At 34.2% G+C, this 9,929-nt stretch overlaps 1 non-coding gene across 1 annotated transcript; it reads left to right on the top strand.

Moving 5' to 3' along the window:
- Positions 1-517: 517 nt before the first annotated feature.
- LOC130972423 (small nucleolar RNA R71) lies at positions 518-625 on the top strand. Its single transcript, XR_009083592.1, has one exon. It is a non-coding gene; the product is annotated as a small nucleolar RNA R71 (small nucleolar RNA).
- The last annotated feature ends 9,304 nt before the right edge of the window (positions 626-9,929 follow it).

Genomic DNA, 9,929 nt, shown 5'->3' with positions numbered 1-9,929 from the left:
CCTTTTTCAGCCTAAATCAGATTTTTTCTCAGCTCCCTCAATTTCAGTCAGAAAATACCTGAAATTACAGAAAAATACACAAACTCATAGTAAAATCCAGAAATATGATTTTTGCTTAAAAACTAATAAAATTTTATTAAAAACTAATTAAAACATGTTAAAATCTACATGAAATTACCCCCAAAAAGCGTATAAAATATCCGCTCATCAGTGATGGTTGAGTGTGGATAGCTGTAGCCTGATTCTTCTCCATTTGCTTAGTCAAATCAGCTAGTTGCTTGGTGATCATCTTATTTTGGGCCAAGATTGCATCCATGTTGTTCAGCTCCATGACTCCTCTGTTATTGCTTCTCTCAGAGGCATAGAAATACTCATTGTCAGCCACTGTTTCTATGACATCAATGGCTTCTTCAATAGTCTTCTTCTTGTTAAGGGAGCCTCCAGATGAGTGGTCCATAGCTTTCTTTGATTCATATGAAAGCCCTTCATAAAAGATATGCAGTTGCACCGACTCATTAAACATATTAGGGGGGCATTTTCTAGTCAAATCTTTGAATCTTTCCCATGCTTCATACAAGGTTTCACCATCCTGCTACCTGAATGTTTGAACCTCTACTCTCAGCTTATTGACTCTTTGTGGGGGATAGAACCTTGCCAAGAATTTATTTACTACATCCTCCCAAGTGGTGAGGCTTTCCTTTGGAAATGATTCTAGCCACTTGGATGCTTTATCCCTTAGAGAGAATGGGAATAGAAGCAATCTGTAGGCATCAGGATGAACTCCATTTGATTTCACTGTATCACAGATCCTTAGGAATGTAGTGAGATGCTGATTAGGGTCTTCTTGGGCACTTCCTCCGAAAGAACAATTGTTTTGGACAAGAGTGATGAGTTGAGGCTTCAATTCAAAGTTATTGGCATGGATGGTTGGCTTTTGAATGCTACTCCCACAATTCCTAGGATTGGGATTAATGTAGGAACCCAACACTCTCCTCTCTTGTCCAGCAGGGTTAGCTGCACCTCCTCTGGCATGATTGTTTACCTCTCCTTCATGATGGTTTTCCATATCATCCTCCATGTTTATATCCAAGTCTTCCTCCTCTTCCTCTGCACCAATAGCCTTCTTTCCTCTTGATTCCCCCTTAATCTAAGGAAGGTCCTCTCCGGTTCACTATCAAAAGAGGTTGAGGTTTCCCTTCTTCTACCTGTCATACAATGAACAAGTATAGAAAACAGCAAGTGCAGAATCCACTAAAACAGAGTATAGTTAGTGGGTTAGCTTACTGGAAAGTAAGAAAATATAAAGAGAAATAGAAAAATTGCAGAAAGTAAAATTAAACAACTAAAATTGAAATTCAATTAACAAAAAAAAAAAGAAAAATGCTCAATCTAGTTATCCTCCAATTTAGTAATTGTCAATACAAAACCAATCCCCGACAATGGCGCCATAAACTTGATGTCACGAAAACTGTCTCTCAACAATTTTCTACCTGCAAGTGCACCGGATTGTCGTCAAGTAAAAACTCACTGTATAGTGAGGTCGAATCCCATAGGGATTGGTTGGTTGTTCAACATTAGTTGGAGAATTGTTCTAGTTGAACGAAATTAGAATTTAACTGGGGTTACAGAATGTAAATTGGCGGAAAACTTACATTGTAAGAAATTAAATGAACATAAATTAATTTGCAGAATGTAGGAGCAGAAACTTAAATTGCAAGAAATTAAATGGCAGAAGTTTAAATTGCAAGAAATCAATTGGGAATGGGGATTAAGCATGAATTTAAAGATCAGAATGTAATGAGAATGGGTAAGATCAGAGTAGGGGGTTCATTGAGTTTCAGGAGATATTGAACTCTCCGAATCAAATCATTTTCATCTCTTCCTCAATCAATGCATTCATTGACTTTGCTTGGCAATTTTAGATGATTGGATCCCAGTGTCTTGGCTCACCAATCTCTCTAAGCATGAACAATTGCCCAATGTCTTGATTTAATTGCTCATGGGAAGAGTTGAAGTTTGGTTACTGATTATACCACACAAATTCATAGATCAAAGTTTTGGTAGGATTAAATGTCACAATATCCATCCAACCCCAATCTAATCCAATGTCAGAAAACAATTCTAGCATGAATTCCTCATTCCTCTCTCAAGGATCAGAGGAATTCCAATTATGAATAGCTTCTCTGTTAAGACAACTATCCAATTGAATTAAGACCGAAAGCTTTCTAACAAAATCAAGAGAAAAGATAGAAGAAGAAGATGAAAACTGTTATTGATCCATTGAATAATAATAGAGCTCCCTAACCCAATGAAAAGGGTTTAGTTGTTCATAGGTCTCAAAATGGAAAATGAAAATGAAAAGTACATTGCAGAATTGAAAAGTTGCAGAGAAAGTAAAATTGGGCAGAAGTTCAGCACTCTGTGTCTCCAAGCCCCCCTTAACTAACTTAAACTCTAAGCTATTTATACACTTTCTTCAATTGATCTTCAGTTTTTGAATTGGGCTTTTGGCCTTAGTTGAAATGGGTTGAAGTTGCTCCAATGTTGTTGAGAAAAGATGTGCTTGATTTGCAGAGTTCTAATGCTCACGTTTGAATCAACGTTTTTGGGCCAGCGTTGAGTCAAATGTCCATTTAGAATAAATGGGTTCTAGGTGTTGCAATCAACGTTTGACTCAACATTGGGGTGCCAACGTTCGTTCATCCACGCGTGTGCGTGGATTACGCGTCTGCATGGATGGTGCAAATTACCATTTCACGCATTTGCGCTGCCTATGCGTGTGCGCATTGGGAACATAATGCTCATCTACGCGTGCGCGTGGATGCAAAATACACAATTCCCATTTTTGAAAATGTTTCGAAGACGTTGGACCCAGAGTTTGAGTGGCAACGCTCCCTCCAACGTTGATTTATCCACGCGTATGTGTGGATTGCCAAAAATCATGCTCACGCATATGCGTAGCATACGCGTGTGTGTCGATGCGCCTTTTCAAAATCAAGATTTGGAGTTCATATCGCGCACGTTGGCCTCAACGTTGGCTTGGCAACGTTCCTTCTAAAGTTAGCCTATCCACGCGTGCGCGTCACCCACGCGTACGCTTGGATTGTATTTTCAATTTTCACAAGGCACAACGTTGGGGGTAACGTTGGTGCACCAATGCTTCCTCCAACGTGGGTATCAGAATTGTGCATACTTTTTCCTTGTTTCATCTCTCTCAACGTTTGAGGCAACGTTGGTTGTCCAACTTTGGCCACCAACGTTGCTTCCTCTTCCTTCTTTCCATGGCCATTCTTCACCTTCCTTCCATGCCTTTCTCCACCTATCATCAAGCAATACATGTGTCAAAGCCTTGCTAATATCATGAGAGATTGCATCATTCTTAGCACACAAGTAATTATGGCATAAATCTCATGAAAAAGCATCAAATTAACTATGTTTGAATGAATCAAGGTGTGTATCAACTTTTAACACAAATGATTGCTTATAGCTCAAGAAAGTGCGTAAATCCTACTAAAAACAAAAGAAAAAGGCTAGTGAAACTAGCCTAAAATGCCTTGACATCAGCTTGCACTCCAGAACACGCAGGGTGCTGTTTATGATTTGGGTGCTGTTACACTTGATATGTTAGTGATTTTTTCGCTTGAGCTGAAATCGGAGACATATAAACAGATTCTACTGCCTAATGGTATTGATGAGCTCCCCAGTCACAAGCCAAGTCTGAATGTTTGGGGAAATTGTCTGTATCTTTCTCATGATTAAAAGAAAACCCATTTTATTGTGTGGTAAATAAAGGAGTTTAGAGATGAAAGCTCTTGGACTCAATTGTTAAAGATTAGTTTTCAGCATATCAATATTGAGCTGCTATTGCCTTTGTTTATACGTGAGAATAGAGATATCTTTTTGCTTGGAGTGAGTAACAGGGACATTTCTAAGATAGTTTAGTATGACCGGAGAATTAATAGTGTTGACCATATTATCTTGGATCAAAGTCATTTTCCCGTTACCAATTATTATGTTGAGAGCTTGGTTCAACACTGTTAAAATTCAGTTCTTCAAAGTTCTGCTTCTGGGCTTTTTGTTCTGTAAGTTATTTTAAATCCTTGTGTTTCATGTAGGTATAAAAAAGTTCAGGTCATTGTAATTATTTTGAATGTCTCCTTTCTTTAGCAACTTTTTATTGCATCTAAATTTGCAGACAAATCACTTTAATTTTGGGTCAAACTTTTTATATAGAAGTGCACAAAATTCTAACATCCTTTCTTTGACTACTTGTTGCATAAGTTTATTAATTTTTGCTAAACGTTGAATATAAAAGCCTAACTATCATGTATGCCATTTTGCAACTCAATCTATGCTTTGCAAGATTAAAGTTTAGACTTGTAACCTATTTTTGGCATCACTTATGCAAACAAAATATGATTATTTTGAGTAACAATTTTAAACTATTTTGAATTATCATGTCTTTTTTTTTTAATCCTTCTTTCTCTCTTTTTGTTTAAACTCTATTCCAACAAATTTGGATTAATAGGTGAATTCTACCATGCTCACTCTAAAATAAAAAGGTAAATTACTCCTTGTGAAATATACAGTGATTATTGATAAATTATCTTTCAACCAGAATTCCAAGGCTCGAATGAGATCATCAAATTTGATCGATATCTCTAATATGATCGCTAGAAAATTCTAAAAAGGAGAGAACTGAAAAACTGATAGAAGTTTGTGATATATTAGTTAAAAAAGGATGGTAATTGGTGCGTGAAAGGGGGCACCAAAGTATCTTATTTTTTGTATCTTTAATTATTCTTAAATTATCTTTTAATCATTACTCAGATAATAAAAATCCTAAGATGGTAATTATTGACTCATTGTTTTTATGACTAACTAATATTTTGGTTTATTTTTGTTATATAGTTATACAAGGCTATGGGGTTGGTTACCTGAAGAGGAGTATCATTGTTGATCCGGCTGAGTTTTAAGAAAAATATTATGGAAGAAAATCTTAAGAAGGAGAGAGCTAAAAAGGTAATAGATGTGCTCGTTGAAATTGGAGATTGAAAGCATATGAACAAGTTCAAAATCCTAACCTAATTGATTGGAAGTGGTGATTGGATTTGAGAGGAATTATGATTTTTAATTAGAGAAGAAGAGGTGTATTTGGTGGGGATGATGAAACTGACATTGTTATCAAGTTTCAAGAAACACAACGTCAATTGAAAATAAAAGAGAAGATAACATGAATCTTGGAGCTTTGGCAGAAGAATAATTTATCAATAATCACTGTATATGTCACAAGGGATAATTTACCCTTTATTTTAGAAAGGGTAGAATAGAATTCACCCTATTTTTTACTAGCATGCAAAGGTTTCATTATGGAAGAAGTAGGGGTGGCAAGCGGGGAAGCCCGCCCCGCCAGAAATCCGCCCCGTCCCACCTAGTGAGACGGTCCTAGAATCCCAACCCGCCCCGCCTAACTGCGGGCTAGCAAGCTGGCGGGCTTAGCTCATCTTTTTTTACTATTAACTACTAAATAATATATATAATTTCATAATCATATTAACAAATTTATAATTTCTAAAGGCATAAAAAATATTTTTATATTTATAAACATTAAAATCTTTGTAATTATAAAAATCTAATAAATATAATTATAAACCAAGTTTTTGTCCAAAACATAAGTATAAATTTTCTCTCCAAAACAAAATAAACATAATTTAAAACATAATTATAAATATTGTCTCCAAAGTAACATAAACATAATCCAAACCACTCAATTTTTATCTTCATACTCTTGTAAGTTAGGTTGGGGGAAGTTAGGTCTTAGCAAAAAAATTGTAAAAATACCCCCTCACTAAAAGAACACTAAGCCCGGCGGGGAAGCCCGCCTCGCCCCGCCAAAGTCCGCGGTTTAAGCGATGCAGATTAGGCGGACTTTTGCTATTTGGCGGTCCTAATTTTTCAGCTCAGCCCACCTTTTTGGTAGGTTACGCGGGTTGGCCCGCCGGGTTTAGGCCCATTTGCTACCCCTAGGAAGAAGTGAATGGAAAAATTAAGTGTGTATATGCGAGTCATTAAATTATGGACTTAGTTGTCAATAGAAATATAAACAACAATTTCGGTCTGCATGTTCTAGAAAATGTGACACCAATTATTACAAAGACAAACAAGAAGAGTTCAATGGAGCTTGAATCATATGGCTTGGATACAAGAACGGTAATTCCTACTAGTAGTAGTTATAGTGATTACTGATTAGATCTTAGCATGTTGAAAGTTGCAACCATAATGTTGAGAACCATAGATGATACAACATGTGTAGCATGTTACTGCATGCATAGGAATGTGAGCAGTGAAGATTAAGAACCAAAGTTTTATAGAACTAGAAGCAGTTATTAGTTGATATATATGTGTGGTAATTGCTTTGCAAATGTTATTAGTTCTTTTAAAATACTTATTAATTTTCATGATTCTCACTGGTGCTATCATATCTTATTACCAACTGGACATTTTATGACAACATCTTGTTATATTGAAGACCAACAGCAGTAGATTTAATCTTGGTAATTATGTCTTGTATGACGAGATAGTATCATGTATCCAAAAGATTATGGTCAATCCTTGGTCTTTGCAAATAAGTTGCTTGTCAACGGTTGACTTCTATGAATTCATCTAAAACCAATGTTCAAAAAATCGGATTGGACTGGCCGATCGAATCAGTTCAACCGAAAACCAGCATAGAAAACGGTCTAATTTTCTTGTTAAAACCGCTGATGACAAAACCGCTAAGAAACTGTTGAACCGACCAATAACCGATCGGTTGGACCGGACCGAGAACTGACCAGTTCGTATGAAACACTGTCGTTTTGATTTGTTAAGGAAAAAAAACCGCCCACCCCCATGCAAGTTACCCCTCAGTCCCTCACCCCACCAAACACCTAGCTCAATCCAGCTTTCTAGACGAAACACAGTAAGAGCAAGCAAGCCCTAGCTCCTTCCCAATCCAAAAATCCAGCTTCCTAGATGGAACCGCTGCCGCCGTTCGTCTGTGTCAGCGTCTCTGTGGCCTCTTCCTTCTCTTTCTCCGTGGCATCTCCTCTTTCTAGCTTGGCACGTCTTCCATTCCCAGGTAAAATCGCTGCTCAAGGCCTCCAACTAGTGTGTCGTGGTGTTGCCATCGTCTGGCCATCGTGTCTTCGTCGTCCCACCTCGTCTTCCTGCTGCCAGTGGAAGGTTAGTGAAACTGCGATTTACTGATTTAAGGTTTGTGGAAATGTTTTACGGATTTGAGGTTGAATTTGTGATTTGTATTTTCTTGGGTCTTTTGTAATGCTGCTTATTTAAGTTCAGAATTTGTGATTACTAATTTACTTATTTGAGGTTAGTAGAAAGTTGAGTCTGTGTTACTCTATTTCAGGGATTTGAGGTTGAATTTGTGATTTGTGATTTGTGGTTTGTGATTTCTTGGGTCTTTTGTAATGCTGCTGATTTGAATTTGGAATTTGTTATTACTGATTTACTATTTTGAGGTTAGCTGAAAGTTGAGTCTGTGTTACTCTGTTTCAGGGATTTGAGGTTGAATTTGTGATTTGTGATATTTTGGTTCTTTTGTAATGCTGCTGATTTGAGTTTGGAATTTGTGATTACTAATTAGTGACTTGTTAAGCTGCTGTTGTTAACTTGTTATGCACTTATGCTGCTGTTTTGTTATGGACTTATGGCACTGAGTGTTTTGAATTTTGAATTTGTGATAAGTGATTTGTGATTAGTGATTTTGTTATGCTGCTGTTTTGAATTAATATAGGGGTGATTATTTGTTATGATACTGTTTTGAATTAATTTAGGAGTGATTGATGATTATTTCTAGTAGTACTGTTGCTGTTTGCACCATTGCTCTTTTTACTATTTAACTTTGTATTTTGATAAGATCATATAAATTTGGTTGATATTTCATATAATGTTTTAAATTTAGAAGATATTTAAGATTTATATTAGACTGTAATTATATTTTATGATGTTTATTTATAATTTATTTATTATTTTATTCTGAAACAGTTCTTTTGGTTAAACCACTAGTTGAACTAGTTGAATCAGTGAATCAGGTAACTAATAGCTAAAGTGGTTTGATGATCGATCTGGTTTTCCAAACCTTGTTTGAAACCATGCACGTGGTTTTAAATCCTGACATTTCATTTAAGGATACAGAAGATCAGGGTGCGGTAAATACTTTTGGTGTTGCCTTAGTTTGACTAACTGTTGTACCTGTACATTCATTATGCTAATTTGGTTCTAAGTATGTTGTTGGATGAATTTATTTTGATTTAGTATTTGTCCTAAAATAGATGATGATTTTCAAAATGGTAAATGAATCCCTTGGTTTTGATGCTTCAAATTTCAATTACGAATTTGCATCTGCCTATAACAATGGCATCTTCCCTTCTATATGTTTGTAGGGTTGAGACTGTTGCTTAGTATTTAAGGTAGTGCTTGTGTCTAGATACTAAAACTTAGATAGGGGATTAGGATTTAGTATTTTGTTTAGTAGTTAAAGATTAAAACTAAAATTTTAGTCTCGGAATACAGAATTTTAATTCTTTCAGTACCTCTAAAAAGTGAAATGGAGGGGACTAAATATTTTGGAAATAGAGACAGAAATATTAATAACATTTTTTTTAAAAAATACTCTTATTTAACTTTTCAAATTTTAAATCTACCCTTTAATTTTTATATTTATTTTAAACTAAACTGATACTTAGACATAATTCAATCTAATATATTTCACACTAAATACAATATAGAGACAATTTAATCTCTGTCTTCCAGTCTTAATTTCTCTTTTAAATGCAACTAAAAATATTTTGTGATATAAAAGTTATATTTTTATTTATTTTAGTTGACAAATTTAATATTTTTATGTGGTATTATGTTTTCATTATTTTATCACTCTATTTAAAAACAATTTTTATTTGAGAATTCTCCTTCCAAACAAGACAAAAAAGAGTTCGACTTTGTTTGAATGGAAAGGAAATAAAAAGTTGTTTCTTTAATAAAAAAAATAAAAGGTATCTAAAGTTGTAGGATCAATATATTACTAGTACAAAAATCTTCATTGTTAAATAATTTTTTTTCACTTCAAGATAATGCCAAGAAAGTGTACACTAACCCACAATTCTAAAAATATAAATATAAATAAGTTATAATTCATTTGATAGATTGGAATTTTTTATTTTTAAAAATTATTTTATTAAAAGTAATTAAATTAATTTTATAACTATTTAAATTCAATTAAATTCAGATTTTTATACATATTTTATAACTATTTGATTTCTGTACGGAGGTAGGGTTTGATAATTTTATAATCATTAAAAGTGAAATGAATGAATGAATGTTGGTTTGATTGATTATTGTTTGAGTTTGATTAAGTTTATGTTAAATTTTTGTTGAATTATTGTTGTTTGTTTGAGATTTTGGTTCGGCTATATATAAACAGCCAACTGGGATGCTTTAGTGATTTTTGAGCTGGAATATCATTGAAAATAAAGTATAAATTGGTGAGGTATGATGGCCGAGAGATTAAATTAAAAGTTACAGAGAAGCAGTAACCGAAAAACTCAAAAAAGGGATTAAAATATAAGTAACATTTTGAAACAAAAAAAGCTAAAGATTTTCTATTTTGGTATAAAAGTAAAATTAGTATTTAAACTTTATTTTTGAAAGATAACATTGTATTTGTATATAAAAATCGAGGTACAATTTGTAATTATACAAGTTTTCGGGTATTTCGGATAATAAATAAAGTGCAGGAGTAAAATGGGTATTTTATAATAGTTCAGTATTACTTTTGTAAATATTGAGATAAGTGAGGTTTCAAATATAATTTTATAAAAATGTTGGATTAAAATAAAATATTTAAAAGTTTGAAGTTTAAAACGTAGATA

This window comes from Arachis stenosperma, chromosome 3, assembly GCF_014773155.1.
Source record: "Arachis stenosperma cultivar V10309 chromosome 3, arast.V10309.gnm1.PFL2, whole genome shotgun sequence".
NCBI lineage: Eukaryota > Viridiplantae > Streptophyta > Magnoliopsida > Fabales > Fabaceae > Arachis > Arachis stenosperma.
Note: the sequence above shows the minus strand (reverse complement) of the source record. Positions and strands in the feature narration are given on the sequence as shown.